This window comes from Oncorhynchus masou, chromosome 30, assembly GCF_036934945.1.
Source record: "Oncorhynchus masou masou isolate Uvic2021 chromosome 30, UVic_Omas_1.1, whole genome shotgun sequence".
Taxonomy (NCBI): Eukaryota; Metazoa; Chordata; class Actinopteri; order Salmoniformes; family Salmonidae; genus Oncorhynchus; species Oncorhynchus masou.
Window position 1 is genome coordinate 16,821,916 of NC_088241.1, and position 21,601 is coordinate 16,843,516.

Below are 21,601 nucleotides of genomic sequence, written 5' to 3' on the forward strand. Positions count from 1 at the left end.
TACTGTTTACATTCCTTGGACAGAGTCCTGTCTATGGTTAGAGATGAGGAATGTGAACGATGGAGGAAGGGGAGTAGAGATCGAAGAGGGGGAGGTGAGGAGAGAGATGGAGAGGGGAGAGACAGTAGATGGCAGTCAACCATTCAATTCACCTTAAGTCCTTATGTCTTAAAGCATACATCCACTGACTTCCAGTCATCATGCTAATGCTAGTTAGAATTGTCTTGCAAAACTACCTCTAACTTCCTTAATAATGGACACAGAGACATGAAAATGATATCCACAAGTTCATCTGACTTTGGGGAAGTAGATCCCAAAGTATCCCTTTTAAGGGAGACGAATTACGAAGAATGTGAGAAATGGAAGAGCAAAAATATGAATAGGGAGTAGGAGACAAGGCAGCTAGGCACAGATGCACAGTGACATTGTTACCTACATTTAGCCCATGCAGAGGGAGGCACCTGTCTGTTAATACACTCAATCACTCAATGGCACATGTATATTTAATCACTCTTGTTTTCAGTCTCTCAACTCGGTAACACACAGGAAAGCACATACGAGAACAAGTCAATGAACAGCATTCTTACATAGGTATTCCTCTTGTGCAGATGGGATAAGGCAGTGTGCAGTGCAATGGCGATTGCATCGTCTGTGAACTATTGGGTCACTAGGCAAATTGAAGTAGGTCTAGGGTGACAGGTAAGGTGGAGGTGATATGATCCTTGACTAGTGTCAGGACGTTGCCCTCTTTGGGTATAGCAAGCCCCCTCTCCATGCCTCCCCCTTGCCTCCTTCAACTAGGCTGCTGTGGTCAGAGAGAGGTCGTAAATCCCTGAGGAGAAGACCCTGCCACACAGTATAAGAGGCAGAGTAAATCTTCATAGAGAACAAAGGAATTTCTTCCACCTCACAGGACTTGAGGTACAAACAAATTTCATGTTCCGGAGAAAGTATAAAAGATCGGTAAAGAATCCAGCTACGAACTGGTCCGTTTGTCACAACTTGGGGAAGCTCATGGGAGACGGTGTGGCCACATTACCATAACGCTGTATATAATAGGCTCAGATATGAGGTTTACATCTAATTGTTGTATAAGATGAATGAGTGAGTATGATACTGTTTGTAAAATTGTGTAATATGATTTTGGACTGTTTAATGAAGGAAAATCCAATTCCCTTTTGATTTGAACTAAATCAGAGGACCGCCCCTGAGCCCGGTTAGGGTCAGGCATCCTGGGACAGCCCCTTTTCTACAATTCCGAATAAAACCCAAGAAATTATCACCAGACCATGTTTTTCTCCATTAGGAGAGGACAAAGGTTGTGGACCATTTCTGAATCTTTTAACCATACCACATGGTTAAACTCTTAGACTATCGATACCGACAGAATAAGAACAAGTCTTTGATATTAATTACTAGTCTGCAGCTAGGAATTCGGTATCATTGAACGCGAAGAACAACAACCACCGAAACATTCATTCTATAACAAATGAATGAATGTCACTCTGAACTATCCCCTCTAACCAAGACAGAGAGAGAAAGAGGACAAAACTCTCCAACAGAAACAAACTTTTAACCAGCAATCAAGACGACACACTGAGCGTAAATATATATATATTGATTGCAATTGTTCCCGAATGAGTGAATGTTCATGTGCAAAGGATTAGAATTTCAATTGTTATAATTATCACTCTGTAGTGACTTCTTAGTCGACCCCCACTTCCCCTTTTGTCTAACAAGCCACCATGCCGGTTTAGCCCACTAGGGCACATTCTCCCAACATTTCTTGTAGCCATATTTACTGTTTGTTTATGCATTTCTGTGAATTACTTAGTTAGTAATAAATAAATGATTTAAGACAATTGATGTATGGATGACTCATAGTGAAGACTGGGTTCGTGCAGATAACCAACAATTTACGATGTTTGGAATGAGACTAACGTGAGGTTAAGTAAATAATTCTTTAATTCGAAGACTAATTTATCAGATAAAATATCTGAAAAGTTATTTTAGGAAATGATAACTTTGTAATCTGAAAATTTTTCCTTGGTGCCCCGACTTCCTAATTAATTACAGTTACATGATTAATCAGTTGATCGCGTAATACTAATTACAGAGAATCTTTGATAAAAACTATAAGTCTTCAATTTAATGATTATTAAAGACACGACACTAGTCTCTCAACACACTTCATGATGACAGAAGTGAGTGCTACGGGCGATAGTCATTTAGTTCAGTTACCTTTGCCTTCTTGGGTACAGAAACAATAATGGCCATCTTGAAGCATGTGGGGACAGCAGACTGGGATAGGGAGAGATTGAGTATCTTCGTCAACACACCAGCCAGCTGGTCTGCGAATGCTCTGAGGACGTGGCTAGGGATGCCGTCTTGGTCAGCAGCCTTGCGAGGGTTAACACGTTTAAATGTCGTAGCGGGCCGTGTTGGTGGCACTGTGTTATCCTCAAAGCGGGCAAAGAAGGTGTTTAGCTTGTCGTGAAGCAAGATGTCGGTGTCCACGACGTGGCTGGTTTTCCCTTTGTAGTCCGTGATTGTCTGTAGACCCTGCCACATACGTCTCCTGTCTGAGCCGTTGAATTGCGACACCAATTTGTCTCTATACTGACATTTCACTTGTTTGATTGCCTTGCGGAGGGAATAACTACACTGTATGTATTCGGCCAAATTCCCAGTGACCTTCGCATGGTTTAATGTGGTGGTTCACGCTTACAGTGTTTTGCGAATGCCGCCATCTATCCATGGTTTCTGGTTAGGGTAGGTTTTAATAGTCACAGTAGGTTCAACATCTCATATACACTTCCTTATAAACTCACTTACCGAATACGTCAATATTATTCTCTGAGGCTACCCGGAACATGTCCCAGTCCGCATAATCAAAACAATCTTGAAGCGTGGATTCCGATTGGTCAGACCAGTGTTAAATAGTCCTTAGCACCTGTACATCCTGTTTGAGTTTCTGCCCATAGGAAGGGAGGAGCAAAATGGAGTTGTGGTCAGATTTGCCGAAGGGAAGACAAGGGATGGCCTTGTATGCATCGTGGAAGTTAGAGTAGCAGTGATCCCGTGTTTTTCTAGCGTGAGTGCTAGAGTCAATATGCTGATGGAATGTTTGTAGCCTTGTTCTTAAATTTGCTCAGTTAAAATCCCCAGCTTCAATAAATGCAGCCTCAAGATATATGGTTTCCAGTTTGCATGAAGTCCAGTGAAGTTTCTTGAGGGCCGTCGTGGTATCAGCTTGAGGGGGGATATACACGCCTGTGACAATAACCAAGGAGAATTTCCTTGGGAGATAATACAGTCGGCATTTGATTGTGAGGAATTCTAGGTCAGGTGAACAGAAGGACTTGAGTTCCTTTATGTTGTTACAATTACACCATGAGTCGTTAATAATGAAACATACACCTCCGCCCTCGCGTGAGTGTGTCAGTGAGGGTTGTCCTCAGTGTGGGGCAGTGGTGAAAAAGTACCCAATTGTAATACTTGACTAAAAGTAAAGATACCGTAATAGACAATGACTCAAGTAAAAGTGAAAATCACCCAGTAAAATACTACTTGAGTAAAAGTCTAAAAGTATTGGGTTTTAAATATACCTAGGTATCAAAAGTAAATGTAATTGCTAAAAAATACTTAAGTATCAACTGTAAAAGTATAAATAATTTCTAATTCCTTATATTTACCAAACCAGACATTTTCTTGTTTTTTTTTTGTATTTAAGGAAAACCAGGGGCACACTCCAACACTGACAATTTACAAACAAAACATTTGTGTTTAGTGAGTCAGCCAGACCAGAGGCAGTAGGCATAACTAGGAATGTTCTCTTGATAAGTGTGTGAATTGGAAAATTTTCCTGTCCTGCTAAACATTCAAACTGTAACCAGTACTTTTGGGTGACAGGGAAAATGTATGGAGTAAATTGTACATTATTTTCTTTAGGAATGTAGTGAAGTAAAAGTACAGTTGTCAAAAAATATAAATAGTAAAGTACAAGTACCCCAAAAAGTACTTTAAAGTACTTTACACCACTGGTGTGGTTCGATACTGTACCATGCAGGGCTGGAGTCTGTCTAAACCTCATTACATGAAGCATGATACACGACACGTGGTTGAAGGAATTCATTAAATATACAACCTCCCTACTACTCTCTTGTCTCTCGCTCTCAAAGGCATGCAGCACACACACACACACACACACCACTCTGTAAGGATTAAATATTTAAATGTTTAATTTTTTGTCATCAAAAGGAGGCCTATAGATTGAGATGCCCATGACCTTGACAAGACATCACCTTTAGAGGTTGCTGTGACTACATTATTCAATGGGCTCTGAGCACAGTCCTACTCTCATACATATGGTATGGATTCCATTTGTTTATGCTCAGCTAGAATAAAGAAGTAGTTATGATTACATCATAAAACAGACCAGGAAGTAGGCAACAGTTTCAGGCATTTGACACACTGCTATTCATTTGGTTCCCAATGCAGATCATTTTAACAAATCTTTAGGTCTTAATCCTTCTTAATCTCATTCCAGGTGTTTAGGACAGTGATGTCATTGAGAGTGTGGCATCTATGTATCAAACGTTTCACATTGTTCTTGTAAAATACAGAAGGTTGAAACAGGATTTGGCTGCATTTTGTTTCACCTTTTCTCTCAAGAGCGCTAGTTGCAGTATCTTTTTGTTTTGACGTGGCCTCATGTTGTTTCCATGCCAGCATAACAAGTCCAACATGCAAACCACATAGTGAGTTAATGATTTAGTAGCTACTTCAACTTTTTAATGCTTCCTCAAAATCTAACATGTACTAAATTGTAATTATAATCTAATAGTTGATTCTGTAGCTGCCATGAGATGTATTTTGCAAATAATGAATTGCAGTGAAAGTATGAATAAAGGCCTTTAGATAACATCTGTCCATTCTCTCGTACCCATCCTCTCCCTCTCTCCCTCGTACCCTTCCTCTCCCTTTCTCTCTCTCGTACCCTTCCTCTCCCTTTCTCTCTCTCGTACCATTCCTCTCCCTTTCTCTCTCTAGTACCCTTCCTCTCCCTTTTTCTCTCTCGTACCCTTCCTCTCCCTTTCTCTCTCTCGTTCCCTTCCTCTCCCTTTCTCTCTCGTACCCTTCCTCTCCCTTTCTCTCTCTCGTACCCTTCCTCTCCCTTTCTCTCTCTCGTACCCTTCCTCTCCCTTTCTCTCTCTCGTACCCTTCCTCTCCCTTTCTCTCTCTCGTACCCTTCCTCTCCCTTTTTCTCTCTCGTACCCTTCCTCTCCCTTTCTCTCTCTCGTACCCTTCCTCTCCCTTTCTCTCTCTCGTACCCTTCCTCTCCCTTTCTCTCTCTCGTACCCTTCCTCTCCCTTTCTCTCTCTCGTACCCTTCCTCTCCCTTTCTCTCTCTCGTACCCTTCCTCTCCCTTTCTCTCTCTCGTACCCTTCCTCTCCCTTTCTCTCTCTCTCACCCTTCCTCTCCCTTCCCCTCTCCGTCAGATGACTGCCACACCTCCTCACTCCCCTCGTCTCCCAGGCTCCCCGCCATATCTGGGAGGCCGCTGCGTCCCATGTCCGACCCCCCCACCCTCCTCTCCTTGCCCCTCCCCTCCCTCCTCTCCCTCCTCTGCAGGGGTGACACTACGTCGGACCCCCCCCACCTTCTACTGTCTCACACACAATCTGGACAACCTCCGCAGGCACAGCTGGCAGCCTGGAGCCATGATGTGTAGCTGCCCCCCGCAGTACCAGCAACGCAGGTAGGTGGCACACTAACAACCAATACATACTAGTCCAGTGGTCAACAACCCACTTTAGGTACAAGACTACAAGTTGCCCATAGAGACAGATCTAGGCTCAGCATACCTTCCCCAAATCTTAACCTTTATCATTAGGGCGGGGAAACCCAAAACTGACCTCGCATCAGTGTCGAGGGTAGAGGTTGATGGTGCCGACGGAGAAGGGTGACATCTTACGAGTTCCAACCCAACTTTGCTCAATAGTGACTTTTATCGCAAACTTACACACAATTTGCTGCTACCACTCTTTATTTTACTCTTATTATTATCTAACCTGATAACTAGTCACTTTACCCTGCCTTCATGTACACATTAAACTGCATTGTTGCTTAAGGGCTCATAAGCAAGCATTTCACAGTAAAGTCTACACCAGTTGTATTCGGCGCATGTGACAAACAAAATTTGATTTAGATTTGATTTGAGTGAGATAGTGATTTGAGTTAAATTCACAGCTTGCAACTCAACCATGTTCCTGGAGGGCTGCGAGAATTTAGGAGTGAACTGTGTAGGATTATGATAGCTATGTTCTAATATTTGTTTTAGGGAATGGCTGATCTAAGACCAGTGCTACCAGTATATAACTTCCCACACATATAGACAATGCTGTTGTTATCTCTGGCATTCCTGCTCTAACTGCTGGAGTTCTTATCAGTGCTGTTTTAGCTGGCCCTCACCTACTCTCTTATTTGCTAATCTCTTCTGCTCCTAATTCACTGGGCATGGCATTGTTCTCTTTCCCCTCTCTCTGTCTTTGTCTATCCTTTATCTATCGTTCTTTTTCCACCCATTTATTCAAGATGTTGGCAACAATTTTTTATTTTTTATTTTTTTATATATATATAAAAATAAGTCAATAACCCTAACCCCACCACTCCTCCCCTGATTGGAGTAAACACATTAACAAGAATACTTCTACTTCCAGCTTATACTATCAGGAATCAAGGTAAGACCCAGACGCAGACACGTCAAATTGATAATGGTTTAATTGTCCAACAGGGGCAGCCAAAGACAGGTCAAGGCAGGCAGGGGTCAGTAAAAGTGGGGCAACGGTACTGGGCGGCAGGCAGGTTCAGGGTGGGCAGAGGCCAACAATCCAGAGGTGGTGCAAAGGTACAGGTTAGCAGGCAGGCTCAGGGTCAGGGGCTGGTTGACTTGACAAACAAGACGAACTGGCAACGGACAAACAGAGAACACAGGTATAAATACACAGGGGATAATGGGGAAGATGGGCGACACCTGGAGGGGGGTTGAGACAATCACAAAGACAGGTGAAATGGATCAGGGTGTGACATAAACTCAGCAAAAAAAGAAACATTCCCTTTTTCAGGGCCATGTCTTTCAAAGGTAATTCGTAAAAATACAAATATCTTCACAGATCTTCATTGTAAAGGGTTTAAACACTGTTTCCCATTCTTCAATGAACCATAAACAATTAATGAACATGCACCTGTGGAACGGTCGTTAAGACACTAACAGCTTACAGACGGTAGGCAATAAAGGTCACAGTTATGAAAACTTGGGACACTAAAGAGGCCTTTCTACTAACTCTGAAAAACACCAAAAGAAAGATGCCCAGGGTCCCTGCTAATCTGCGTGGATGTGCCTTAGGCATGCTGCAAGGAGGCATGCAGATGTGAAACAACAACTGCCCAAGTTACACCAGGAACGCACAATCCTTCCATCAGTGCTCAGACTGTCCGCAATAGGCTGAGAGAGGTTGGACTGAGGGCTTGTAGGCCTGTTGAAAGGCTGCTCCTCACCAGACATCACCGGCAACAACGTCGCCTATGGGCACAAACCCACCGTCGCTGGACCAGACAGGACTGGCAAAAAGTGCTCTTCTCTGACGAGTCGCGGTTTTGTCTCACCAGGCGTGATGGTCGGATTTGCGTTGATCGTCAAAGGAATGAGCGTTTCTCTGGAGTGGGATCAATTTGGAGGTGGAGGGTCCGTCATGGTCTGGGGCGGTGTGTCACAGCATCATCGGACTGAGCATGTTGTCATTGCAGGCAATCTCAATGCTGTGCGTTGCAGGGAAGACATCTTCCTCCCTCATGTGGTACCCTTCCTGCAAGTTCATCCTGACATGAACCTCCAGCATGACAATGCCACCAGCCATACTGCTCGTTCTGTGCGTGATTTCCTGCAAGACAGAAATGTCAGTGTTCTGCAATGGCTAGCAAAGAGCCCGGATCTCATTCCCATTGAGCACATCTGGAACCTGTTGGATCAGAGGGTGAGGGTTAGGGCCATTCCCCCCAGAAATGTCCAGGAACTTGCAGGTGCCTTGGTGGAAGAGTGGGGTAACGTCTCACAGCAAGAACTGGCAAATCTGGTGCTGTCCATGAGGATGAGATGCACTGCAGTACTTAATGCAGCTGGTGGCCACACCAGATACTGACTGTTACTTTTGATTTTGACCCCTCCTTTGTTCATTGACACATTATTCCATTTCTGTTAGTCACATGTCTGTGGAAATTGTTCAGTTTATGTCTCAGTTGTTGAATCTTATGTTCGTACAAATATTTACTCATGTTAAGTTTGCTGAAAATAAACGCAGTTGACAGTGAGAGCACATTTCTTTTTTTGCTTAGTTTACATACTATGTAAATGTTACGGACACCATCTATTTTACAATGGTTATCTTTTGTTTGTTTTTTTACTCCTGTCCTTCCTCGACCCCTCCCATCTATTTCTGAAGACCATCGAGTTGATTTCTATTTGCCTTATATTTGTAACTGTGCTGTTTAACAAAAGTTCTGAACCTATATACATTTTACGGACACAGGATACAATTTGGGGGAGGGAGAGAGGGCTCAGAGACAAACCAGAAGTATAAGTGCAGCCGCCAGCAAATAAAGCTGGGTCATCAACACAATGTACTCTCAAAAACAAGAAGAGGGTCAATCACTAAGCTCCAGCCTCACACACTCAGGATGAGTGACTGCTGCTTTCTTTACTAGACCTCTACTCCACTCCTCTCCTATCTACTCAACTACTCTACTGTGACACTACCCTCTCCCCCAGTGTGAGTCTGGAGGGTTTTGACACAGAAGAGATGGAGCAGGTACTCCTTGGGGCCCTGGAGGGGTTCAGCAGAGGGGGGCGGGACCCTCACCGAGCCCCCATCACATCCATCACCTCCTATGGCCAGGAGCTGGGCTCCCTGCTGTCACTCACAGAGGAGGAGGCGGGCTGCCAGACCCAGCTCTTCTCCCCATTTGAGGTGAGGCCTAGTCCAGACTGCTAGGATTGAAGCATCAGATAAATTATCGTGTGTGTGTGTGTGTGTGTGTGTGTGTGATAAATATAATTTGCTAACATGAATGAGATAAAGTAATCTTATTTAGAACACAGACAGTAACACACACACACACAGTCACATGCACACGTCTCGTGCAAGCAGTGGCAGCACGTCTTGGGATATTTTGTTGCAAATACACACAGCCACTCACTGATGCTCTTGTCTTTGTTTATTATGGAATGAGCTTTTCATACATTCTCTCTCCTCTCTCTTGCTCTCTCCCCTTTGTCTCTCTCTGTCTCACGCTCGCTCTTTCGCTCGCTCTCTCCCCTCTCTATCTCTCTCTCTGACACACTGTGGCCCTTGTCTCTTGTCTGTGTTGTGTTAGGAGCAGTCGTCTCAGCTGCAGGGCTTCAGTGCCTCCGCTCCCTCCCTGTGTGCCAGTCCCAGTCTGCGCCAGCTACCCAATGCCAACCTCCACCCTCCAACCCACACACACACTCACAAAACCACCACCATCATCAGCCTTGCCATCGCTCCTACTCAAACTCCAATTCCATCTCCCAACGCCACTACCAAGGTAGGACAGTAGGACTCTTCATTTGTGAGTGTGTGTGGGGACTCTCCTGTTTTGAAGGGCAGATATTTGTGTGTGTGTTTCTAGCTGTGTGCAGCTATGCGGAAGCCTTCTTCCTGTGTTTGTTCTCACTGTGGGCTGCTGCTGCTGTCATTAGCCACGGAACAGAAAGCACTGTGTTCTCAGGCTCTCCTATCTCCTCTCTCGCTCTTCATTTCACCTTTTGCATGTTCACTATTCATCCTTTCATTCCACGGCATCGGCAGAGATCGTTTTAATCACTCCTTGATGGTCTTTAATCAACTGTCTTATGTTATTTCATCCTTGTCTGCCATCATGCGTTTGTTAACTCTTGGTCTCAGCCATCATTTGGATTAGCTGTGTTTGCCAAGAAGCAGAGAGAGGTTTGTCACTTATCAGGCGATGCACTTCAATCTATCTGGGAGTGTGTGTGTGTGTGTGTGTGTGTGTGTGTGTGTGTGTGTGTGTGTGTGTGTGTGTGTGTGTGTGTGTGTGTGTGTGTGTGTGTGTGTGTGTGTGTGTGTGTGTGTGGATGGATAGTTTTGAGATAATGGGATGACTAAGTTTGTTTCCTTTGTTTCTGCTTTCTAACTCTCTCTTCCTGTCTGTCTGTCTGTCTGTCTGTCTGTCTGTCTGTCTGTCTGTCTGTCTGTCTGTCTCACAGAGTCTTCCCTGGGCTCTGTATTTGGGGGTTCCACACAGAGGTGAGTTGTCTCTCTCTCTCTCTTCTTGATGACCGTTGTTCACTCACAACCCTATAGAGCACATGATCTCATCTGTCACTGACTGCATTTTGATACACATACCCTTAGTAACTCACCTTTTCCTCTAAGCTAGGCTGAACGCAAACTCGTCCCGTCTTATGGAAGGATGTTTCTCTTCACCTCTTTCTCAGTGTGGATGAGGAGCTTGGTGAGCTGTGGAGGCAGGAAGAGAGGCAGCGGCTGGGTGAAGAGAGGTGGAGGGAGGAGAGAAGGACGGAGGGACTGAGGGGTGCTCCCCCCGGGGAGGAGAGGGGGGAGAAGACAGGAAGCCCTCTGGGACGCACCTTCAGCTTCCTGCGCAAGATGGCCGGCCAGCGCAAGGTGAGAGAGTGAGAAAGAGAGAGAGAGGAGAGTGTGGGTGTGTGTTTCAGAGTGTCTGTGTCTCTCTGTGATTGTGGGTGCATGTGGATGTGACCCTGTCACAGCTGTCACTATGCAGTAGAGTACTTGAGTAGAGCACAGGACCATCACTGAGGACAGAGAGTTGGAGTTTGGTAGTAGGCTAGCTTCCCCTGCAGTGTAGAGGCCCAGCAGTGAACTTCCCCCAGAGAGGAAGTGACAGTATCTGCTTTATTTAGATTCAGCTGTGAACCACCCCCGATATCAATTTTACCACAACCAAGGCAAGGCCCTCCAATTCAACACATATGCTGTTTGCCAAGACTATAACACAATGTTACAGCAATGATATATGTACAACAATATTGTCAAAGCAGTAACCACAACAGTATTATTCATTATGTTGGGCGAGGCTCTCTCTCTTGTGCTGCTTAGATTATTGTTGACAATATCTGGCTAGCTGAATTGCAACATGCTCTTGATTTCTGATAGAACATTTTTAAGTGTTTGTACTAGTGGGTTGTGTGTGTGTGTGTGTGTGTGTGTGTGTGTGTGTGTGTCTTTATTGTAATGACAATCTTTAAACAGCAGGGGGAGACTCTGTTTTGGGAGGTGGATATGATGAGTGAAGTGGAATAAGCAGCACTGTGGCCCTCAGCAGGATGATGTATGGCCAAGTTGATGATTTAGGCATTCCACACTTGAACTGAACTTGGGTACAGCTGGTGTTCTTGTATGTGTGTTATTTGTGTCCTACTAATCTCTGGTGGACAGACGGACGTCTCATAACTAGTATCAAGAATCTGATGCAATTACGCAAGATTTAAATGCTGGGTTTCAGAGATTACTGTCCTACTAATAAGCCCGACCAAAGAGCAGTATGCACCATCACACTTTTTGGAAAATGTATATTTTCTTTTGACATATACGTAACATATACGTAATTTATACATATACGTAACATTTGATGTATTCTTGTCTGTATATTGTTTAATAATCAAAAAACTAAAAGCAAGGGAGACTAAAAAAATGCCCGACCAGCCCCTCCAGACTAAGTCCCTGATTTAAGACCCTCTGAGTTGCCAGATTCCTCCGAGGTCCTTATCACGGGGGGTTGCCAGATTGTGCCCTCCATGCCAACTGATAAGAAATCCCACTGATGTCACAGGGGCGTGGCTGTGATTTTGATGATCAGCAGTTCATTGTCGCAATGACATCATCGCCTCCGACTCAGATGGCCTGTTAGAGACAGACAGCTGCTGGCCCTGTTGCCATGAGCTATTTCTGGTCTGTGACAACAGCCATCCTGTGTGTGTGTGTGTGTGTGTGTGTGTGTGTGTGTGTGTGTGTGTGTGTGTGTGTGTGTGTGTGTGTGTGTGTGTGTGTGTGTGTGTGTGTGTGTGTGTGTGTGTGTGTGCCTGCGCACGTGTGTGTGGTGTAACCAGGTATGTGAGGTTTATCCACACCCTTGGTGCTGTATGTTTAGTGGCTACTGGACTCCAGACCATAAGACCGAGATGAACGGATAGACAGACAGAAAAGAGACAGTGAGAGAGTGAAAGAGAACAGAAGTCAGAAAGAAAGAGACTGAGCTCACTTCTCCAGACCTTTCCTCTCTACAGCAGTTATGAGCTCTCTCTCTCTCTCTCTCTCTCTCTCTCTCTCTCCTCTCCTCTCCTCTCCTCTCCTCTCCTCTCCTCTCTCGTGACGTCTCAAGAAGTCTGAATGTGGAGGAGTCTACTTTGGAATGTAAATCAGTGTGCTTCTGCTGTGTGTCTACAGGACCGTCTGTATTCCTACTAACCTCAGTGTTAAACAGAGCTGGCTGATCTGGCTATGGATGTTAGACAGAGACATGTGGTGGCTTTAGATTAAGCCCAGTACTCTCATAATGATAATATGTCATGTCTTTCAGAATGGACGGAGCTGAAAACAGAACACATTACAAGATCACAAGTCTGTTATTCATACACTCTTAGAAAAAAGGGTTCTTCAGCTGTCCCCATAGGAGAACCCTTTTTGGTTCAAGGTGTAACCCTTTTTTGGTTCCAGGTATAACCCTTTTGGGTTCTACATAGAACCCTCTGTGGAAAGAGTTCTAACTGGAACAGAAAGGGTTTAACCTTGAACCAAAAAGGGTTTAACCTTGAAACAAAAAGGGGTCAAGGTTTTTTCTAAGAGTGTACCTGTACAAATGTGTCTTATACTACTCTGAACAAAAATGTAAACACAACATGCAACAATTTCAAAGATTTTACTGAGTTACAGTTCGTATAAGGAAATTGAAATCAATTAATTAGGCCCTAATCTATGGATTTCACATGACATGGGTTGGCCTGGGTGGGCATAGGCCCCCACAAAAGGGCTTTATTACAGACATAAATACTCCTTCAGTTTCATCAGCTGTCAGGGTGGCTGGTCTCAGACGATCCCACAGGTGAAGAAGCGGATGTGGAGGTCCTGGGCTGGCGTGGTTACAAGTGGTCTGCGGTTGTGAGGCCGGTTGGACGTACTGCCAAATTGGAGGCAGTTTATGGTAGCAAAATGAACATTCAATTATATGGCAACCGCTCTGGTGGACATTCCTGCATTCAGCATGCCAATTGCACGCTCCCTAAAAAACTTGAGACATCTGTGGCATTGTGTTGTGATAAAAATGCACATTTTAGAGTGGCCTGTTATTGTCCCCAGTACAAGAACCACCTGTGTAATGATCATGCTGTTTAATCAGCTTCTTGATATGCTACACCTGTCAGGTGAAAGCATTATCTTGGCAAAGGAGAAATTCTCACTAACAGGGATATAAATTAATTTGTGCACAAAATTTGAGAGAAATACGCTTTTTGTGCATATGGAACATTTCTGGGATCTTTTATTTCAGCTCATGAAACATGGGACCAACACTTTACATGTTGAGTTTCTATTTTTATTCAGCGTATGTTGAGTAGGAGGAAGTTATGTCTGTAGATAGACACAACCCTCGCTTAAGAGCAAACACATCTGGACAACATGTGTCTTGGTTTTGTTGGTGTGTGTTCACTGTGTCCCAGGGGAAGTGTGTGTGCTCAGCATCATTTATTGGTGTTGTGTGTGTCTCACTATGTTTAACAGTGAAATGTACTTAACAGTTTTGTGTACATTAAAAAAATGTATTGGTATTTAATAACTCTTGGCCAAAGTCACTATTTTCCCTTCAATCCCTCATTCCCCCTCTCTTTTCCCCGCTCTCTCTCTCCATTAGCTCAATCTCTCTCTTTCCCAACTGGGCAGTTACTGCTTCGGGTGGCAGGATTGCATCAGCAAGCTGGCTTTTCTCCTCCACTATCCCTCTCTCCCCAGCCCCCTCTCTCTCTCCGTCACTCCACCCCCACTCCTCCGTTCATTTGTCTCAATCCCACACCATTTTCCTCCCTTGCGCTCAATGCCTCCGCTTCTCTGCGTATTCTCTCTCTCTCTCTTGCACCCCTTTCTGCTATTCTTCTCTGCTGTCCCTTCTACAGTCCCCTCTCCATTTCCCTCCCTTTGCTTTTCTCTTCACCCTTTCATATATTCCCTTCCTCCTCCATCTTTCCATAATTTTCTATTCTCCCTCCCATTTTCAGTGTCTGATAATCTCTCTCCACTTCCTCTCTTCACCACTCTTTGTCCCACCCCTTCAACCTCCCTCTTTCCAACTCTCGCTCTCTTTTCCACTTTTATCTGCCCTATTCCAAATGTCCATTCTGAGGTAGTGGGAGTTTTTAAACAAACTGAGGCAGGCAGAACAGCGGATATGAAACTCATAAAGAAGCCTGCGGAGGGCCAGAGAATATTAGCCAAGCAAATATACCCTGCCTGATTAAAGCTGCCCACGTCTCACACCACATCCGTTACATATCCTCTAATATCCTATCATACCAACATGTTCACTACTAACTGCTCTTAGTCTCTCTCCTCTGTCCATTCCCCATCATCACTCTCTTTATCTCTCGCGGTCTTTGTTTTTCCATCCATCATATCGGAAACTCTTATGCGAAGGGTGATGTCATGTTATAGATGCTTATAATTGTTTATGAGGACTCTTTCGCTAAATGACGTGCTACTCTTTTCTGTTTTGAAAGGGAATACTGTTGCCCTCTTATCACGCTGTTACACATTTTCTCATTCTCTAACACACACACACACTCTTTCTCTCACTCACTACGTATTGTGAGGCGTTGTTGTCTCCCTCACAATAACTCTTCAGAGGGTTAGTGTGTGACAGTGTCATTTAGTGACTTGTGTGTGTGATGTTGGTTGACTATACTCAATAGAACTATTGTACAATTTCCAACACCTGTGTGTTATATCATACCACCCAAGTGCCGCCAGGCCTCGCACGCACACGCTCACACACACGCACGCATGCATGCAGTCTCTCCCACACACACGCACGCATGTACGCACACGTGTGTGTGTGTGTTTGACCATGTCGGAAGGCAATTGGTATCAGATGAGGACTCATGAAGAGAGGATGACGACCTGAGAAGACGGAGGAGGAGCTGGAGAGGATCACAGTGGAGAAGGAAGGATGCAGATAGCCCTCAACTGAACCAGAGAAGAACAAGGAGAAACAGAGAGTGTTAATGCATAGTGCATGCTCAGAGAGGTGGAGACGAGGAACGTCCAGTAAAGTAGAAATTGTGTTGAAAACAGAGAGACTGAAAACGAGTGGGAGGATGAAGAGGCAAGGTCACACAGGCACAGTCCTGTTAGAGAGAATGAATGGTGTGATATTGCAGTTTGTTGGACCGAGTTGTACAGAGGTCCATTGGCTGTGGGTGCATGGTTGGGCGTTTTCCTCTCTCTTTGCTCTCTAAATGTAGCCCTGGGCCACTCTCCTTATTTAACCTCCCCTTCTCCCTATTTTCCTTCTCTCCATCTTAACATGCCCTCTATCCCTTTACTATTCTTCTCTTTTCCTTCTCTCCATCTTAACATGCCCTCTATCCCTTTACTATTCTTCTCTTTTCCTTCTCTCCATCTTAACATGCCCTCTATCCCTTTACTATTCTTCTATTTTCCTTCTCTCCATCTTAACATGCCCTCTATCCCTTTACTATTCTTCTCTTTTCCTTCTCTCCATCTTAACATGTCCTCTATCCCTTTACTATTCTTCTATTTTCCTTCTCTCCATCTTAACATGCCCTCTATCCCTTTACTATTCTTCTCTTTTCCTTCTCTCCATCTTAACATGTCCTCTATCCCTTTACTATTCTTCTCTTTTCCTTCTCTCCATCTTAACATGTCCTCTATCCCTTTACTATTCTTCTCTTTTCCTTCTCTCCATCTTAACATGCCCTCTATCCCTTTACTATTCTTCTCTTTTCCTTCTCTCCATCTTAACATGTCCTCTATCCCTTTACTATTCTTCTCTTTTGCTTGTTCTATTCCCAAATACATTCACCTTTACTTTTTACAGTCCACATTTTGCCTTTAAGGCATCACCTCCCAACAGATGGTATCTCTCCCATACATTGTCCAAATGGGAGGTTTTTTGTTTTTGCCACGTCAACAGGCAAACTCACATTATGTGGCTCAAGTAGCACAGCTTAATAATTGAGGTTTCAAACAACTATAATCTGAATTGTGCTGTAAATGTACAGTAAAACATTGGGGCCACCATAGACTGTACAGGGGCACAACTCATTTAGCGAACCCCTAAATATGAAGCCTCGGTTTACACTCCGAGAAACCTTCACCTCTAGAGGTGTGGTTCAAAAAAATATAGCCACAATCTGATTATTGGCTTTTGATTACGTCTCTTTACCCAGTGGGCGGGTTAAGTACTCAATACTCATCTGTGGTTGGTGAAAAGAAGGATAGGGGGTGTTTTGATCTGAATAGCTCCGCATTCAGAGGCGCGGCTTAAAAATGTTCGCTCCTCCTTCAGAGTGCCGAGTCCGAATTTCCTGCATGAGAAACGGTTCAGTTGTTCGTCGAGGCCCCTACTCAGACATATGGAGAAAAGTTAACGGATTCGCCTTCCATGCGCTATTATCTGACGCCGCCTGTTCCACAGGAAATGTTAAACTGGGATTTTATCTTCGTTTAAGAAAACATTGTAATAAAGTGAAAGAGAAGGATTGGAGATCACCTTTGATTTAAATTGAGGATCAATCTCTGTTGATCCCGTCCTCGTTATGTCCCGTGTCACTGAACCACTGCCAAAAACGCGTCAAGAGAGAATGAAAGAAATCAATTTACGGGTGAGTTTGAATCGTCATATGGATATATAACTGTTCAATAAAGTATTCAATAGCATAGATAATACATTTGCATTTTCAATAGCAATTTGTTAAAATGTATAAGGCCACTAGTAGCCTATATCAATAGTTCTGTAACATGGGTTATTCTAACATTTATAATAGCCTGCATGTGTTTATTGTATAAATACATAATGATGTCTTTACAGTAAAATACAGCAATGACTTGGAAATCCCCCATTTATTCATTCCGGGTATACCAAGATGAGTAGGGGAAACGAGGGGGCTCCCTTAGACTCCTGCTTTGTATGGTGGCACCTGGCAATGTAATGAAACAACCTTTTTAATAATGATTTAGACTACTATTAATGCTAATGATTTTGTCTACTTTGTCAATGTTTGTCCCGCCCGTTGCATATCATAGAAAACCATATCGCTTGGCAAAAGGGTTGCATAGTGCGGCACAGTAGCCAAAGCTTGAGACCCCGAACACGTTGTCCGAGATAGAGGAAATAGTTTGGGGGAGGGGGGAAAAACCGCAAGTGTGTGTGTCTGTCATTGGTCTAGTCATGGACTATACGGAATATTACGGATCAATAATATGTCGAACAGTAATTGCAAAATTATGCAGTTACGCTATTAGACACATGACACGTATTCAACAATGAACATTGTGCAACTGTTTTCTGAGAGAGACCGTTGCAAATGCTCTATAACGGTATACGTCAAAGAGATGCCTATAGCCTATTCTTATAATCATTGTATTTGTTATAACCTCTCCCGGGCTCTGTTGTCTGTCTTCCCCATGTGATTTGGGTGATGCAGCATGATGATAAGGATATGTTGTTTCTGTTTCGCAGTAATTGTATCATGCACTCTGAAAGTGACAAGGGTGGATGGACTGTAGCACCGGTGTGGATGTGTGTTGCCACATATGCTGTGGAGTACTAGGTCAGACACAGATACTGACATATCCACATTTCCATAATACAAGTATGTTTATCGATTCTTTACCATGGTTGTTGTCAAAAAGTAGTTTCTCAAATAGCACCCCCCCCCCCCCCCCAAGAGTGTATCTAGAACCTAAAAGGGTTATTTGGTTATCTGGCTGTCCCCTTAGGAGAACCCTTTGAAGAACCATTTTTGGTTCCAGGTAGAACTCGTTTGGTTCCAGGTAGAACCCTTTTGAGTTCCATGTAGAACCCTTTCCACAGAGGGGACAGCCGAAGAACCCTTTTGGAACCCTTTTTTCTAAGAGGGTATGGCATGGCTAAAAGATCAGAAGGTTGAATGTGTTTGTGTTAGTTTACAAATCACTTCTTGTCTTGTGTATCTGAGTTCTACTAAACAAGTGTGGTCATGTTGTTACTGTCTCTTCACACCTGTTTAAATCAGAAGCATTTCTACAAGTTTAGCATCCGTTTAGTCCATGTCATCTGTTCACTTCCCTTTCCCAGCCTTCTCTTCTGCACCACTTTGGATCCAGATCTGGTCCAGGTCTTAGCTTTAACAAAGTCCTCTGAGTATCATTTTTATTTTATAGTCTTAGAACATGGCAATAGTACATATCCTTCCTCTCTTATAGCCTGTCTACCCCCCCCCCTCCCCGCTGAGGTTGTGTATTACCTGTTGGCTTTGTGTTCCTGGTTTGTGACAGGTTATACAGGTGTAATATGATCCTCTTGCTTTATGCCTATCATTATTGCAGCAGTTTTAATTCATCATCTTACTGCTTCCTGATCAGAAGGTAAAATGTGTGTGTGTGTGTGTGTGTGTGTGTGTGTGTGTGTGTGTGTGTGTGTGTGTGTGTGTGTGTGTGTGTGTGTGTGTGTGTGTGTGTGTACAGTGAATGTGTGCTACTATCTCTGTGTGATGTGTACTGTGAGGTTGGTTTGTGTGTATTCTATGATACCTTATCTCACTGCTTTGTGTGTGGTTGAAGTCAGAGCTCAGATGTTTACAGGGAAGTGTACAGTTCCTATGGAAACACAAGTGTCAATGTAGTTCTGTGTTGCGTAGCCTTTTGTTTGGTCAACCTTTAATGGAGAAGGCCACAAGAGAAGGATTTGTTAGAACAGGATAGTGGAGAAAGTACAGCTGTTGTGGGCATAGATTGTAAGACCCAACCAAGTAGTCCAAACATATTCACCAATGGCAACATTACTAACTAAAATCACATTGTGTGTGTGTCATTGTGTTGAGGGGAAATGTTAGTGGGTGATGCCCACTGAGTCAGAAAGGTTAGAGTGAGGGATTTCTGTGTGTACATGCATACGTATTTGTTTGAATGTGAATGTGTGTGTTCTTCGTCTGACTGTGGGATGTCAGCCTTTTGGCCAAAGCTAATTTAGCATCCCAGTGCCGTGACCTTCACCCCCACTAGAACAAGCAAACCCAAACACACATGCCAGCAGATGTGACTGGTGGAAAGGCATCAGGGCTGGCATGCATAGTCACATGGAGCCACATGCCAATACAAACTCGCAGTGCCAGACAATCACATATGAAATACTCCAGGGCTCAATGTCTACACATACACAGACAAATGCGCACACACACACTTCTGGACTGTGTATATGTGTGAGAGAAAGATATTTGGCATTGGCATGCATTCAGATTAGCCAGAAATCCCATGTTTCATGCATTTCACAACCCAACCCTTTCTTTTCTCTTGGGGGTTCCATTGCTGTTCATTGGACCCTATGCACCCCAGCAAAGTTGCACATCATTGGGTAGAATGTGGGGCAGGACAGAGCAGGGATTGTGATATATACAGCCCTGGGGGAAGATGAGAGAAAGAGAGCGGGAGTGAGAGGGGGTTTGAGTGAAATAGATGGAATTGGAGAGGTTGGGAAGGGATAGCGGACGATAGAGAAAGATATTGTGCCTGTGTGAGAAAGAGGGAGGAAGCTCTCTTGTCAGTTGTCACAGGGTCTCCATTGTACCAGTTGGGGAATGGCTCTGACTGGTGGGCTTTTCCCACATTATCTCTCCCTCATTGCTGTGCCAATAACTCACTGCACACCTAAGTTGCTTTAGATATATTCTATATATTTAGGGCTTTCCTATTGCCAAATCATATATCAGAGTTTTAAATCTGTCTGGAAGACTAATATTATGAGGTGTGTAGTTGACGTAGGCTGAAAGTGTCTGGGTGAGTCAGAAAGACAGGAGGTGAGTCAGTCCTTGCCGTATATATCTGTTTGAGACAGGCGAGGAGTGTCTGTGTGATCAGCCTGTTGTATTCTCATTATGTGCTCTAGTGGTCGGTGCCTCCAGGAACAATAGCTAGGAGTCTAAATTGAAGACCTACACTCTTAGCATTGCACGCATGCACACACACACTCCAGTTGCCAGACTGACACAGTGCGCTCTGTCCTTAAACCCAAGGCCATAAACAAGTCATAATGTGCTCTTCACCAAATGTAATACCATTTCATATTTTTAACAAGAGTAATAGTTAGTATATTACATTTACGCAAATCATGAATGCTTTTAAATATATATATTTATTACTTTCCAAATAAACGTTACATTTCCATTGAAATATATGGGCAGCCATGAGAAAGACCCTCCCCCCAATAGTGATCGACTATCGAGGATCGCTATGGGGCGCAATCGGGCGATGTAGGCTTGGACACAATCACCCAACCTTGTTTTAGGATCAGCAGTAACATCAGGCAGGATTTAGGCTACCAACTGCCTAGCCAGTTGTAACTCAATGTTCACGTTCCCGCACTGACTGACTGTGTGGAGGCTCTTTGATTTAACGTTACGCTAGCCTACATGATACACTGTATATAGCTGTTGGCTGTATTAGCCACGACTTACTGTTCTTTGTGCAGTTTCAAATGTCGAACAAAGTTGGAAATTGTTGCGCCTCCCGCATGTTTTGCAAGTTGCAATCCGTTTTTTTGTTGATACAGCATCATCTTTATATCTGAAAATAATAATTTTGGGTATCATCTTTCCAAGGGCTCCATCTGAATTCACCTGCCGACGTTCCTCTGCACTGCCACGCACAACTTTTTCTCAACTGGCACAATTTGATTGACTGCTGTCCGATTCAAACTGTAATTTGTTAAATGAAGAGTCGATGTACTGCACATTTTTTTAATAGCATCATTTTAAATATTTGGGCTTGGGGAGGGTATCAAGTCAGTTTGAGTCAAAAGGCTCAAGTCCAAGTTAAGTCATGAGTCATTTGTGTTAAAGTCAAAGTCGAGTTGCAAGTCATCATATTTGTGACTCGAGTCTGACTCGAGTCCAAGTCATGTGACTCAAGTCCAAACCTCTGCTTGTAACCATTCCTTCTTCAGATCTGCAGCCCAATGAGGGGAGACAGATGGAGACATTGAATCATAATGGATAAAATATTTTAAAAATTAAGGAGTTGATGATACATTGTTTTGTTACAGCAAGTCAAGTCTGACATTTTAAAGTAGAAAGCACTAACTTTAAAAGCCTTTTTAAACCTCATACACTACACGTTTGGATTTCCTGATGTGCAGGAAAATTCTCAGCAACAAAAGAATGATCAAATTAAGATCCCACATCTGTATGTGACATGCTGAAAGACAACAATTAAAGTGGGGAAGCAAGTGAGCGGATGTCATTATGTACTCTTAAAAC

General features: G+C 43.7%; 1 pseudogene; it reads left to right on the plus strand.

Annotated features, from left to right (window-relative positions):
• LOC135522182 (rho guanine nucleotide exchange factor 2-like) overlaps nt 1–21,601 on the plus strand; it is a 59,516-nt pseudogene that overhangs the window by 1,710 nt on the left and 36,205 nt on the right.